The sequence below is a fragment of the Tupaia chinensis genome, unplaced genomic scaffold (assembly GCF_000334495.1).
Source record: "Tupaia chinensis unplaced genomic scaffold, TupChi_1.0 Scaffold144247_1, whole genome shotgun sequence".
Lineage (NCBI taxonomy): Eukaryota > Metazoa > Chordata > Mammalia > Scandentia > Tupaiidae > Tupaia > Tupaia belangeri.
This window is the reverse complement of record NW_006204105.1, coordinates 1,814,867-1,830,368: the sequence shown is the minus strand read 5'-3', so window position 1 is coordinate 1,830,368 and position 15,502 is coordinate 1,814,867. Positions and strand designations below refer to the sequence as shown.

General features: G+C 39.1%; 1 protein-coding gene across 1 annotated transcript in view; it reads right to left on the bottom strand.

Annotated features, from left to right (window-relative positions):
- The window catches only part of WARS2 (tryptophanyl tRNA synthetase 2, mitochondrial), a 90,416-nt gene that overhangs the window by 73,199 nt on the left and 1,715 nt on the right, over positions 1 to 15,502 (bottom strand). The gene's annotated exons all lie outside the window — the stretch shown is intronic.

Sequence of the window (15,502 nt, the reverse complement as noted above, 5' to 3'; positions counted from 1 at the left end):
CCGGGGGGCCTCCCTGCCCCTCCCTGCCTCTCTGGCCCGGGATGGCCCGGAGGCCGAAAACAAGGTTGAAGAACTTGCAACTTAAGAAGATGATAGTTACCAGCCCTGCATTACCTCAGGGGAAAACAAGAACTACTCTGCCATTTTTAAGGAAGCCAGATACCCAAGGACAACTCACACTGCAGACCCCCACAACACCATTCCTGGTAACTACAAGATGACTGCTGTGCCGCATCAGCTGATAATTATCCCTGTGTACCAGAACTGCTTTCCTGAAACTGCATTCCTTGGAGACTCACCTACACTTGTGGATCTGCCGGAGACCCTTCCTTATCCAACCCTGAGTGGAGTTTATGCTCCCTATTACCAAAAACTTTATGAGCTGATGGTTGGAACTTGTGGCCTCTCTCCCTTTACTTGTATGTATCACTTTTTCAGTAACTCTTCTGGAAGACAACTGTATATAGCAGGGATATTGTAATGGGAGAGTGAGACAGGGCAGAGGGACAAACATAGGAAAAATAAAAAAAAATAAAAAAAAAGAGGAAGAGGAAAAAAAACATATATGTGCATAAGCAAGAAAGTAGAAGTGGAATATTATTGATGATAACATGCTTGATTGGGTCACTGTGCAGTTTATTCTAGATGGGAGATTACATTTAGTACGCTGTGATGATGCTCAGGGAATGAATGTTAGGGAAAAAAAAAAACGAAAACAAAAAACAAAAAAACGGTAAAACTATTCGTACCATTTAAAAAAAAAATGGATATTTGATGGCTGCAGTGAGCGGTATGGGCCCAGTTGGGTTCTACTTTATAGTATGCTCTTTTTACCCAATGGGGTTTAGGCCTAAAGTCAGACTTGAGTTCATGTAGAGGCATGTGTCAGCTGTGATAACTATTGGAGAGACTTAGACTAATTAAGATCACTGACAGATCATTTGGGGAGGGGTGAGGCACGGAGGGCAATCGGGGATGACAGGGACAATGTGGGAGGAGGATGGGTCATAACAGAGGGAGGGGGATGGGGAATCTAGGATGGTAAAACAAAAGGCAAGGTATGCAGGACACAAGAATTGGGAAATTATTTGCTGAGAACATATATGTTGACGTGCTTGATTGAGCCAATGCACAGTGTATTTTGGATGGAAAATTCATTTGTGTGTGATGGGAAAAAAAAATTAAAATAAAAAATAAACTATAAAAAAAAAAAAGAGAAGAGGATAGAGAAAGATAGCAAGTGAACAATAGAGGGGATGTTAGTGAGAAACAGATATGGTTTATTATCTGTTGAAGATGACGTGTATAGTATTCTCAACTGGACTGGTCTGGGAAGTATTTCATGATGGGTGAAGTCTTTTAACAAGCAAAATGAGAAATAGTGATTGACTGTTTTAAAAAATTATAATAATAATAATTATTGGGAAATGCATGGAAAAGACTTTGAATGATAAAGCGGGGAGATCGATGCCTCTGTATTGACTGACATGCATGGCATTCCCTTTTGAAAAAGCAATGGAAGTCAATGTAAAGTTATATGTAATCCAATGTAATATAAAGAAGATTATGATAATAAAAAAAAAAAAAAAACTTATGTGAATCACATAACTCCACTCTTACCATGGTGCAAAGAAAAATAAAGTTGTATTAAACCTGAGAGCTTACAAATGGCCTTACTGACTGTATCACGTAACAGTGCCGTGAGACTTCAACCTGTTTCCTCTATCTGTGCAGAACATACCAAAATCTATAGCACAAAGATGTTAGGTGTGGTTTGACAGGTTGCCCTAAAGTGACTCCAGGTGAATAACTGAGCAGAAAAAAGCAATAGCAATAGAATACATATGATTTTTTAAAAAATGTTTTGCTATAGGGTGCATGTGTTTTCCAGGAAGAAACAAAGAGAGACAGTGAGAAGGAAAGTGAGAAATCACTCCCCAGAGGGGATGGTCATTCCGTAATCCCTTTGCCTCCATTTTCCTCTTGAGATTTTGGGCGCACATGCATACACCCAGTGTGATTTTCCAGCGGCTGGATCCAGGCATCAAATCACAGTTGACCACATGGGAGTCCAGTGCTTTAACCACCATGCCACTTGCTGGCTCCAGAATAAATACACTTTTTAGTTCCTTTATGAGTTTCGAGCATACTCTTGATTATAACGGAATAAAACACATCAGTTATATTTGGCACATTATTGAAACAAACTGTCCCTTGAGGCAAAATTGTGCTCAAAATAAAATCTTTTCATATTTTTCAGTATGTCTACAATTTTTTCTATATGCCGAGGTAACAACTTCATTATAATATAAAAAGTTAGCAAACCCCAGAATAATTAGTGGTACCTATGAAAAATAAAATTAGGACTACAGTGGCAATAAAAGTTACTGGAAATCCATAGCTACTTGGAAGATCAAAATAAAACTAATATTGTATTATTTTCCAATCACTTATAAACATCTGGATACTTTGGGCAATAAATAAGATCATTTACTGCAACAAACAAACATCTTTTGTGATTAAATACATAAAAACACACACAAACACTTATGTCTTAAATGCAACAATCTGTTTGATGCAAATGCTATTCACTTTCTCATGTGCAACCTCAATGATTTTTATTTTTCACTGAACTCATTCACTCTTTAGATACTTACTAATTGAATTCCTTCTGTCACAGAAATTATTATGGCCCAGATTTAAGTAATAACTCATTTGCTTGCACACATATCAATAGTTCTCATAGCTAGGTCTTAGGAAGCATCTTTCCTGCCTTTCATGACTGGTAATGGACTTCAGAAATGCACTGCCAGTGAGGTCTGCTTACTGACTTGCAGCCAATAGGACAAGATATGCCAAGCTGTTTCTGACTGGCATGTTCCCCAAAGGCCCAAAAAAGAAAGATGTGCTCTTCCATCTGTCTTAAAACCTATAGAGGCAGAATATAAGGAAGGATATGCTGCTTTTTTATAAGAAAGGTACGAAATCCTATAAAATTTCAAAATAGGAGGGATCATTTACAGCTTCAGAACCTTATATAAGTTTTTCTGTTACTGTTTACTTTAAACCATTTTATTGAGGTATGGTTAATATGCAAAAATATGTTTGTTGCTTTTTTTGTTTTGTTTTTAAGATTTTTGCCGAGCGCAGCTCGGAGACCCTCGGCGTCCCTGCGAACATGGTGCTGCGAGCGGCGTGGAGCGAGCGGCGTGGAGCGTGCGGGCCGTGGCCTGCAGCCTGCGCAGAGCCTCAGCTCCCGCCGTCCCCTGTCCGCCACGGCCCTGGCGGCTGCGGGTGGGCCCCGTCTGGTCCCGCTGCGCACAGGACAGGCTCTGCTGTCGGTGCGTAAATTCACGGAGAAACATGAGTGGATTACAACAGAAAACCGTATTGGAACAATGGGAATCAGCAATTTTGCACAGGAAGCTTTGGGAGATGTTGTTTATTACAGTCTGCCTGAAGTTGGGACAGAACTGAACAAACAAGATGAGTTTGGTGCTTTGGAAAGTGTAAAAGCTGCTAGTGAACTCTATTCTCCTCACAGCAGTGGCCTAGAGAGGTTTTTTTTTTTTTTTGGACTCACACTGTGGAAGGTCTCGAATGTTGGGTTATAGGGAGTCTAGGCTTTATGAGAAGCTTCCAAAGATTTATGAGTAAGGGAATAGCATAATTAAAGCTCTGCTTTTGAGAGATTAACTGGTCAGGCTTATTTTGGGGGGAGGTGAAAGGAGAGGGAGAATTGTGTAGAGATGGGAGATTCCTGTTAAGATTGATAACAGTACTGGAGAGAAATGTTGCTAAGTAGAATTATAAATTATTAAACGTAGTCATCATCAAACAGGGAAGACCCACTAGGTGCTGTTTATTGGTCAAGAGATTTTATGTACATATGGTAGGATCTCAACTCCATGTAAAATTCCTACAATGTGAGTATTATTCTTAACACTTTGCAGATGAGAAAATTGAGGTTTCCTGAGGTCAAGTAACTTGCTTGGCACCACACAGTTACGATAAGGTGAGGCCAGGCCTGACTGATCCAAATAGTCATGCACCTTCTGCTTTATCATACTTCCTCTCAGTGAAGAGCCAGTCAACTTTCAAATGACATGTATAATGTTCGTGTGAATGTTTATCCTCTATAAACTTGCTTCTCCAGTTACTGAGGCTGGATATTTCACAGCTTGGTGGCATGGGGGTGGCTGGAAAGTTGCCAGCCATTGGGAAAGCCAAAGTTGCCTGCAGAGAAGGAATTTTCCTTTACAGTCAAGATGGCCAGGTAACTAATATCGACAGGTGAGGGTTGGGGGGTAACCTGGCTGTCTCCCCAGGACTGGCAAGGGCTCCACATAGTCTGGTCCTTAACATCTCCCTTGGGACTCCACCTTCATACTACACACTTAGCCTGAGCCCAAGAGACCTCTTTTCCAGCAAATTTATGAACTGACTGCTTATACCATTCTCCCCATGGGAGAAGAAGAATCCAAACCAGAGATTTGAGTAAACAGCTCCATTTCCCTTTACTATTACATTCTCCTGCTTCCCCAAAGGGGCCCAAAGTAACAGGGTAGAGGGTAGGGCTTAATGAATATAAGGCAGAATAGCCTCTGCCAAATCTGTTCACGAGGAGTACAGGAAAAGTTCACGAGGAGCCCTCTGTTTGGTGTGTAAAATCAGCTGTTCAATGTTGCTAATTCTGAAGAACTATCAGCATCCAACTTAATATATTAATTGGTCATAACTCATTTTAATACTAAGTAAGTAGTGAATTACAGACCTCTTAAAGAATTCTTTCAGGAGCCAGGTTGTGGCACAGCAATAACAAAACTGGACCCACATGGGATAGGTCCTGATTGTGTGTCCTCAGATCTGAAAATGCTGGACACATGTATGTGCCGTGCCCAAGATCAAGGCTGCCTGAGACTGAGGATGATTACTGTATAAAAGTCCTGCTGCAGGTTCCTGTCTCCCTGTCTTTCCCTCTTTCCACACTCCCATCGCACAGAATAAATAAATAAATAAACTAAAAATGATTTTTTAAAAAGAACTCATTGAAGGAAGACTCCTCAGAGGGAAATTCTTAGCACTTGCAGAAATGGCTCACAACACTAATTACTTTCAATTCTCCCACCTTCCCACTTTGTACTTCTGCTACTTCTTGAAGAAAGTACTCTACCCATAAATCCCAACTAGACCCCAGATAGTGGTTCCCTGGTCATCCATCAGCTCTAGCACTCACCACCTCCCCTCTGCCTGCAGGACTCTGTGCAGGTTAACCTTTTAGCTATAGACTGTATAAACAGAACTTCCTACATGCACCTGGGGACTCATGTGTTAAAAGCCCCTATTTTATGCAAGGTAATCCTTGTGGAAGTAGCCAAATAGAGACATAGAGATAAATTTATAAGACAGCTTTGCTCCTTTCTCATAATTCATCAAGTCAAACAGGAGTAAGAACAGCAACAACAGTGATTTATAATTTCTACTCTGCATGTTGCCATAACAATATATATAAGTGGCTATCATGGAACAGATTTAAAAGTTACAAGACAGTTATCAGCAAATTAACATGTGTAATCGCTTCCAGAATTTACCACCACTAGTGCACAGGGTTTAGAATCAGGCTATCTGAATATAAAAATCAGCTCTGACATTTGCTGTGTAACTTTGGGTGAATTATTTAACCTCCCAATATCCTTATCTATAAAATGGGACTAATATCAGCCCCTACCTCACTGAGTTATGAGGATTTAATGACGCAGAATTGTTGTAAGAAGTAAATTCAAGAAAGTATGTATGGCATATACAATGGCAGGCACCAGCTAAACGTTAGTCCCTTTTCTAATGACATATGGAAACATATGTGTCTGTGTGCATGTACACATAAGCTTCTGCAGATAGGTCTTCTATAAGCTGCAGTCATGAAAAACACATGAGGAGGAATTTGAGGGTCAACAACATCACTCTCTCTTCAGCATTTCCTAGCTGTGGCTGACATACTTGTTAGCATAAATCCTCAGTATGTATCAACTGTCCTTCCTATATATTTTCAGTAGTTACCATGAACAGTTTTCATTAGTTGCTCAAAGGTATTTTTTTTTCCCTTTTTTTGGAGAGGTTTTGGCTATAGGGCATGTGCGCTTGCCAGAAAGACTGAGAGAGACAGAGAGACTGAAAGCAAGAAATCACCCCCCTGGGGAAATGGCTATGCCGCAATCCCTTCTCCTCCATTCTCCTCTCGGGATCTTGGACATGCATGCACATGTGCCCGGCATGAGTTTAAGCCACTGGGTCTAGGATTGGAACCACAGTCCACTACATGGGAGTCCAGCAACATAGCCATTACGCCAACTGCTGGTCCCTCAAAGGTATTTTTTTTAAGAACTGAAATATTGTTATTTATAACAAGCTAAGTCAGTTTACAAGTATGAACAATATACTTCATTATTAGCTGCCCCCAGCCTTGGTTTCACCAGTATTATTGTTCTGTTACAATCAGTAAATACGACCATTAGATGAAATAATCATTTCTGAAAAAAAATAACAAACATAGGTACTATATTAATTTTTTAGTTTTATACTTAGTTCTCACAAGTCATAAAAAATTTTTTATTTTAAAATAATCATGGATTTAACGGGACCAGCAGTTAGTGTAATGGCTATGTCGCTGGAGTCCCACGTAGTCGACCGCAGTTCGAGTCCCAGACCCGGTGGCTTAAGCTCACACCGGGCGCGTGTGCGTGCGTGCCCAAGATCCCAAGAAGAGAATGGAGGAGAAGGGATTGCGGGGTGGCCATCCCCTCTGGGGGGGGGTGGGTGATTTCTTCTCTGTCTCTTTCTGTGAGTGCCCGCGCCCTATAGCAAAAAAACCTCTCCAAAAAAAAAAAAAAAGAGTTGCAAAAATAATTCCGAAAATTCCTTTAGACTCTTTATCACATTTTGTCTTGAATAATCATACTGCAATGATAAAAATCAAGAAATTAGCATTGATACAATCCTATTAATTCAGTTACAGATCTAATTCAGATTTTACTACTTTTGCTACTAGTCCCTTTTCTTGTCCAGGATTGAATCCAGGGTCCCACACTGCACTTAGTTGTCAAACTAAAGAGCCTTTTAAACAAATGGACTCACCAACTGATTGAGATTAGCAGTAGTTTTTGTGTGGATACATGCAGCACCCTTATTTACCATTTAACTTTTTTTTTTTGTGTGGAGAGGTTTTCGCTATAGGGCACGTGTGCTTGCCAGACAGACAGAGAGAGACATAGAGACAGAAAGCGAGAAATCACCCCCTCAGGGGGGATGGTCACGCCGCAATTCCTTCTCCTCCATTCTCCTCTCGGGATCTTGGGCACATACGCACACGCGCCCGGCGTGAGTTCTAAGCCACCAGGTCCAGGACGCGAACCGCGGTCGACTACGTGGGAGTCCAGCGACATAGCCATTACGCTAACTGCTGGTTCCCCCTTATTTACCATTTAAGAGAAGCACAGTTATGTGGCAGCCTGATCAAACTGGCAGTTATTCACTGGCAAAGTTTTCAGATGGCTAGAGAAGTCTGAAAACTTTCTGTGTTGTTAATTAGTTTGTGTTGCATTTACATGGACAATGAATGACAGAGAAAAGGGAAAAGTCACTGTGACCACTTCCCCAATTTAATGTCATTAAGATCACAGTAGCGAGAAGAAGATACCTTCATGGCTCCTGAGAACTAGTGCTTTCAGGGGAATAAGAGAAATGAAGATTTTCCACTGATAATTCAGCCTCCAGCCCACGAACTTGAGTGGAGAGGCAAGGGGCAGGCCTTCAGAAGAAGACAATTTTATGGTTCCTGAGAACTAGTGATTTCAGGGAAATAAGAGAAATAAAGATTTTCTACTGATAATTCAGCTGCTAGCCCACAAACTCCAGTGGTAGGAAACCATTCAAGACTCTGTCTCTGTCTCTCTCTACCTCTGTCTCTGTCTTCTCATTTTTGGTAATTTTTCCTTTTTAAATTTTTTTAAGGTAAAGCATTTTCTCAGCTTTCAGCTCCTCCTTTCCCTTTATTAATAATCCCCTCTACCTCCCACCCAGGAGAGGCAAGGGGCAGGCCTTCAGAAGAAGACACCTTCATGGCTCCTGAGAACTAGTGATTTCCGTGTCGCAAACGCACTGCGTGGCTTTCTACTTTTTGCTTTTATTTTTAATAATTTTTTTAGTTTTTTTTCTTCTTTTTTTCTCTGTTTCTTGGTGGTTGTTGTTGCTGTTGTTTCTCTCTCTCTATTTCCTTTTCTGCACGCTCCTGGATGCTCAGATTGAACTTCAAGTTTGGGAAGAAACACACCATCCATCAGATAACTAGAAATCACCTCAGGGCCACAAGAAATATGGGAAAGCAAGACAATATGTCTCTCTAAGGGAAAAGAATAGCTCTTCTTCATCCACAGACAGTTCAATGGAAATCATGGAAATGTCTGATAAAAAATTTAGAACATTCATAATGGGGAAGCTAACAGAGATGGAAGAGGAGAGACAATGAACTGCAGAAGAGAAAGGAGAAAGGAGCTGATGAGTTCCAGGAAGTGAGGAAATTCTAGTAAGATTTAAAAGAGGAATTACACATTTTACAAAAGAATCAAATGGAACCATTAGAGATGAAGACTATAATACAGGAAGTCAAAATCTCCCTTGAAAGTATTAAAAGCAGACTAGATCATATAGAAAATAGAATCTCATATGCAGAAGAGAAAATTGCTGGCCTAGAAAAATCCACCATGAAGACTGAAAAAATTGCCCCCAAAAATGAGAATAATATACAAGAAGTACTAGATACCATCAAGCGTCCAAACATCTGGATAATTGGCACCCCAGAAGGCAAAGAGACTCATAAGGGCATTGATAATCTATTCCATGAAATCCTGCAAGAAAACTTTCCAAACCTAGAGAGGCACTCAAAGATCCAGTCCCAAGAAATACAAAGGATCCCAAACAGAATCAGCCCAAGAAGATCTTCTCCAAGACACATTATAGTCAGGCTGACCAAAACCACAGACAAAGACAAGATACTAAGATTGGCAAGAGAGAAATGGCAAGTTACCTACAAAGGATATCCTATCAGGCTAATAGCAGACCTCTCATTGGAAACAACATAAGCGAGAAAAGAATGGGAAAATATATTCGAAATGTTAAGGGAAAAGCAGAATATTGTACCTGGCAAGATTATCCTTCATACGGGAAGAAAAGACAAGAACATATTAAGATAAACAAAACCTGAAAGAATTTAGCAGCACCAGACCAGATCATCAAGAGGTTCTTAAGGGAGTGCTATCTTAGGAAAATTAAATACAGACACACAGAAATAAGAGTTGAAAAACTAAGAAAATGGCCAACTTAATGGTAGGGAAAAATCTGGAGTTGAATATTATATCCCAGAATTCAATCAGGAAGATCAAACCACAACAGAAGATAAAGTACGTGAGACTGAATTGGTGAAATAGCGTTCTGTGACTTTTGACTAAAATATTGCTGCTTCTCTTCTAGGCTTTGTTGTCCGGTTTTAAGAGTTTTTGTCCTGGGGACCAGTTGTTAGCGTAATGGCTGTGTCTCTGGACTCCCATGTAGTCAACTGCAGTTCGACTCCCGGACCCGGTGGCTTGAACTCACGCTGGGCACATGTGCATGCATTCCCGAGAGGAGAATGGAGGAGAAGGGACTGTGGTGTGGCCATCCCCCCGGGGGTTGATTTCTTGCTTTCTGTCTCTGTCTCTCTGTCTCTGTCTGTCTGTCTGGTGAGCGCACACACCCTATAGCAAAAACAAACAAATAAACAAACAAAAAGAGTTTTTGTCCTGTTGTGAGCTGTTGATAAGTTCATGTACCTACTATTTAAACAGAATGCTAACCTGTTTCCTGGCTTTAAGTTGTAAGCAAAGTTCCTTACCATTTCAAAACTGCTTTTCTTGAAATTACCAGGTGAACTTGCTATTGAAAGTAGTTAAGATTACTTAAGAAATTATGTTATCAATAAAATGTGGGGGGAAAAGGAATGGAAGACAACTGTAGACACCAGAGATAGTGTGGTAAGAGGGTTGGAAAGGGCATAGGTGTGTGTGTGTGATATATATATGTATATATGAAACTAGAAATGGAAAATTATTGATGATAACATGCATGATTAAGCTACTATGCAGTATATTCTGGATGGGAAACCACATTTAATATGCTGTGACAATGTTTAGGGGATGAATGTAAATTAATTAATTTAAAAAAGTTTCAGGAGGAAAAAACACACAAAGACCGTTTTTCTTGAAATAAAAAAAATGCATTAAAAATACCTATTCGATGACTGCAGTAAGCTATACAGCCCCAGCTAGGTGCTACTTTATAGTATGTTCACTCTACTGACTGAGGTTTATGCCTAAAGCCAGACTTGTGTTCATGGATATGTATATATCAGCTGTGCTTGCTATTGAAAATATTTAGATTAATTAAGTTCCCTAGCAAATCAATAAAATGGGAGAAAAGGCATAGAAAGCAATCATGGATACCAGAGACATTGTGGGAGGAGGGTGGGACATGGCAGAGGGTGAGAGATAGGGAATCAAGGATGGGGAAAAAAAGCAAAATATACAGGAAACAATAAATGGAAAATTATTTGTTGATGATAACACGTATGTTGGTGTGCTTGATTGAGCCAATATAGTGTACTCTGGATGGAAAATACATCTGTAATGGTGTATAGTGAATGGATGTAAATAGATAAATTAAAAAAAGATCACAGTAGCCTACAATAATAACTAATTACAAATTACAAAATATGAGACTAAATGGCCACAGTAGATGTTACCATCGTAATTACACCATTAATTAATTGTGTAACACTGAGTATGCTACTTAAGCATATTCTCTCATGTTTAAAATAAGGTGCTAATGTCTGCCTTAAAACCTTGTTGTGGGATCAGCAGTTAGCGTAATGGCTATGTCGCTGGACTCTCATGTAGTCAATTACAGTTTGACTCCTGGACCCGGTGGCTTGAATTCACGCCGGGCACATGTGCGTGAATTCCCGAGAGGAGAATGGACTGTGGTGTGGCCATCCCCCCTGGGGGGTGGTTTCTCGCCTTCTCTCTGTCTCTCTCTGTCTGTCTGGCAAATGCACGCGCCCAATAGCAAAAACTTCTCAAAAAATCCCCCCAAAAAAACCCCCCAAAACCAAAAAAACCTTGTAGTGAACATCTCTTCTATGGTATTCTTGCTAAAACCCATACTCCCAGTATAATCATGAGAAGACATCAGACAAATCTAAATCGAGAGACAGTCTACAAAATCAATGATTACTACTCTTTACAAGTGCCAAGATGATGAGAGACTCACGGAGCAGAGAAATAACAACTAAATGCAATGTGGGATCCTCGTCCAGGTAAAGGACTAGTAGAAAAAACAGTGAAATGTGAAGTAGGTCTATAGCTGAACTGATAGGATTGTACCAATGTTAACCTCTTGATTTTGATGATCAAAATTATGATTATTCAAGACAAAGCCTGAGGGACCAGCAGTTAGCTTAATGGCTATGTCACTTAACTCCCATGTAGTCGACTGCAGTTTGAGTCTCGGACCCAGTGGCTTAAACTCACACCGGGCGTGTGTGTGTGCGTGCCCAAGATCCCGAGAGGAGAATGGAGAAGGGATTGCGGCATGGCCATCTCCCCTTTGGGGGGGGGGTGATTTCTTGCTTTCTGTCTCCCTGTCTCTGTCTTTCTAGCTAGCGCACACACCCTATAGCAAAAACCTCTCCAAAATTAAAAATAAAAAGACAAAGCCTGAATAAAAGTATGCAGAAATTTTCCGTATTAATTTTGCAACTTTGTTTCAAATCCAAAATTATCTTTAATCTTTAAGAAGTCTTTTAAGTCTTGTGATACCTAAATATAAAACCAAAAATTAAATATAGTGTCTTTTTTCTTTTTTTGGCAGGCATGATTTCTTCATCTAATAGCCATACTTAGGAGTTGTGACTAGCAGAAACAGAACAATAATGCTAGCCAAACCAAGGCCATGGGCACTAATAATGAAGTATGCTGTTCAGGTGCAATAACGTATGGACATTTCAACTTCAACAAAATGATAATATACTTGCAAAAATCTAGTAACCATCAATATTTCACTCTTTGCACAATGCAATCATGAGTTAGTGCTTAAAGAAGTATGAATTCCGTATCTGGAAAATGATGACAGGCTTAAATTTACCTAATACCATCAACATTTAAACATAACATGTCAGATCTTCATTCCTCTGACTCTATGACTTCTCATCTTGTCAGATTTCAACAGTTTTCTGTCAGGCAACACCTGGAAAAATAAACTCTTTTCATAAAAAATTTAGACATCCCATAGTGAGTACAGTGTGATATCCTGTTATTCTTGCTTTCTGCCTACTATTATTTTTTTCCAAGAGATTTTTGTTGTAGTGTATGTGTACTTGCTGGAGAGACAGAAAGACAGAAAGTGAAAAATCACCCTCTAGAGAAGAATGGCCATACCTTAATCCCTTCTCCTCCTCTCAGGATTTTGGGCATGCATGCACATGAGCCCAGAGTGAGTTTCAAGCCACTGGGTCCAGAACTTGAACCACAGTGGCCCTGTGGGAGCCCAGTACCTTAACCATTATGCCACCTGCTGGCTGGCCCCTCTACTTTTAATTTTGACCTTGAGTTTACAACTAACCTTCAGGGGCAAAAGCCTACATTTGAGATAATTAAAGATCTTCAATGCCAAGGTTTTTACTCTAAATTTTGTCTAAACAAACCAGAAAAAAAAATTAACTTAGTTTCTAACAAAGCATATTAGAAGCGCATCTACTTTTGCTTCTCACCTCAAGGAATAAATGCAGAGCCAAACTACTAATAACTTGATTATGTCTTGCTTTTTGATAGGATCACCAAATGGTAACAACAAGGGGACTTTAAAAAGTTAATGGAAAAAATAAAGTATAAGTTTATTTTGGTGAAAAGTAATGTAAATCTGTGAAGTTTTTTCATGATATATATTTCCCATGAACTTCTTGAAGATCTCACATATATGTTTCTATTGTACTATCTTCTTACAAAATAATTTTTATTTTCTCTAAAGGTTATGAGAAAATCATAAAAATGTCTAATGCATCTGGTTTAAGAATCCAATTCTTCCTTCACATATTCCTGCATCTGTTCACAAAATCCCTTTGACTTCAAAGGAAGCTTTTCGAGAGAAAAAGAAGATACAGGAAAAGTGGTCATAAATTTTTAGTAGTCCTTTTCTAAGGCCATTTTAGTAACGGTACTGTGGGACAATTTATCTCAGAAACCTAAAATATCACAAAGGGTATTAATGACTACAGATCTGTATGGAGATTTATGCTTTCAAAAGTTTATTTCTGGGTATGAAAGTGATATATCTTCGATTTAGGAGAAGTGAAAAACACAGACTGTTTAAAGAAAACTCAAATCACTTTTAATCAACTATTTAGGGAAACCAGAGCAAAACAAAAAAATTAGGATACTTGTTTCCTTCCAGTCTTTTTCTCTGTGTGTGTGTGTGTAAATATTTGTATGTAAACATAATATTTTAAACACATTATGAATATGTTGTATCTTTTCTCAATTAGTCTTTCAAAAGATTGTATTAGTCTTTCAAATCATTTTAATTACTGTAATTATATGTACATTATACTTACAAAAATATTCTCACATTTAATTCTTATTCTACTCAAAGCTAAATTAAAGGAACCAGCAGGTATGGCAGTGGTAAAGGCTCTGAATGTCCAGGTGGTGAACTAAGTAAGGTTCAAGTATTGGGCCGGTGACTTGAAACTCCTGCCCAGCATGTGCATGCGTGTCCAAGATCCCGAGAGAAGAATGGAGGGGAAGGGGTGGCAGTGTAGCCATCCTACCCAGGGATGATTTCTCATTTTCTTGCTTCCTGTCTTTCTCTGTTTCTCCAGCTAGTGCTCATGCCCCATAGCAAAAATCTTTGGGAAAAAACAAAAGTTTTGGAGACACTAATCTATTCTGGAATAATTTTATGTCTTGAAACAATTTTGATTAACAGTTGACTAACTCTAAGAATAACCCTAGGCATGACTTCTGTAGTATAGTCAGTAGCATTTTGAACTGCAGTACTGCAAGCTACATGGTCTCTCACATGTTGGGATACCCAGCACAGCTGACCTGAAACATACCAGATATGGGCAAATGCCCAAGATCTTGGCAAGCTGGAGGGATGAGGGAGGGGATCACAGTGTGACAAAACTGTGGAGGGTGCCCATGTTTCTCTCTCTCTATCATTTTCTCTCTCATGAATGTGCTGTACTATCATAAATTAAGCAAAAAAGAATAAATTTATTCATTAAATGCTACTGAAACAACAGTAGAGGTTTAAAGAAATTTTTTTTCTGGGACCAGCAGTTGGCATAACAGCTATGTTGCTGGACTGGGGGTGGGGTGGGGGGGTGGGTGATTTTTCACTTTCTGTCTTCTTGTTTGTCTCTTGTCTTCCTGGCAAGTGCATGCACCCTATAGCAATAACCTCTCCAAAAAAAAAAAAAAAATTTTTTTTTCTTCAGCATTTATGATTTAATGTCCTAAACTTCCCTAGGCCATTGTCAGTGTTAGTTTGGTTGTCTGTTCTCTTTGATTTCCCATTTTTATGATAGCTTCAATTCTTTACTTTGGAATGAGGAGAAATTTGGGCCTAAGGCTTTATCTGGTAGTACAGATTTTAATATGCTATTAACAGTAGATAAAATAATCAACTAATTCTGATTCTGCAGAATCAAATCCTGAAACTTCAAAGGAGTATCTGATGTATTCATCTAATTTTGAATCAACTCTACCCAACTTTTTTGCCCCAAATTAAAAATAACATTTGAATAGTTTGCTGACAAAGAGCTTTCAAGTATACTATGTCCTTTAGTCATGCAAGAATCTTGTGAGGCCCACATAGATGAAGAAAACGAAAGTTCAGAAAATAATGGAATAATTAGAAAAATAAGTTAAAATTAAATTTGGTTTTCATAATTACTCTTACTGGCTTTATTTTGGTGTCATTATCATGAAACCACAGGTTTTCCAAAGCTTAATGTAACATTAGCATGTTATCAGTCCAACTCTACCTGCACCCAATTTGCTGAAGAAAGTAAGCCCAGAAAAATTGTGCCTTGTCATGTCACAAAGTTAGGAAGTGACAGAGGAAGACTTGACCTCTTATTTCCTAACTTTCAGTCCAGTGTTCTTTCTAATACACTAGTAATATAACAACCTCTCACCTAAACATCGTGACAATGAATATGCAAGAATGCCAAGAAACTACCTAATCACAGAATCTAAAGTTTCTCTAATTTTCTGAAAATATTTCTATAATGAATGTCAAAATGTTTATCCCTGAGATTGCACTTGGATGAAATTTATAGCAGTAAACGTCTAAATAAGTAAAAGGTCAAATCCCCCCCCCCCAAACACTCCCAGCCAGGCGGGTAAAATACAAA